The sequence below is a fragment of the Propithecus coquereli genome, unplaced genomic scaffold, assembly GCF_000956105.1.
Source record: "Propithecus coquereli isolate 6110/MARCELLA unplaced genomic scaffold, Pcoq_1.0 Scaffold1028, whole genome shotgun sequence".
In the NCBI taxonomy this organism is placed as follows: Eukaryota; Metazoa; Chordata; class Mammalia; order Primates; family Indriidae; genus Propithecus; species Propithecus coquereli.
The window spans coordinates 38,950-39,457 of record NW_012134170.1 but is presented as its reverse complement, the minus strand read 5'-3'; positions in this window follow the sequence as shown (position 1 = coordinate 39,457).

The window sequence follows — 508 nt, the reverse complement described above, 5'->3', positions numbered from 1 at the left end:
CATTGAACAACTTCCCATTTTCCCCTTCCCTGAGCCCCTGACAACCAACATTCTATGATTTTGACTACTCTAGATGCCTCATATGAGTAATATCACAAAAGTAAATAAATGGGACTTGATTAATTTAAAAGGCTTCTGCACAGCTTAAGGAAATAATCAACAGAGCAAATAGACAATCTACAGAGTGGGAGAAAATATTTGCAAACTCTTTATCTGATAAAGGGCTAATATCCAGAATTTACAAAGAACTCAAACAAATCAGCAAGAAAAAAATAAATAACCCCATTAAAAAGTGGGGAAAAGACATAAACAGAAGCTTTTCAAAAAAACATAAACAAATGGCCAATAAACATATGAAAAAATTCTCAATGTCTCTGGTCATCAGGGAAACACAAATTAAAACCACAATGAGCTATCACCTTACCCCAGTTAGAATGGCTTTTATTAAAAGTTCAAGAACAATAAATGTTTTCTGCATTTTATTAAAGGAAAATTCACTTACACCTTT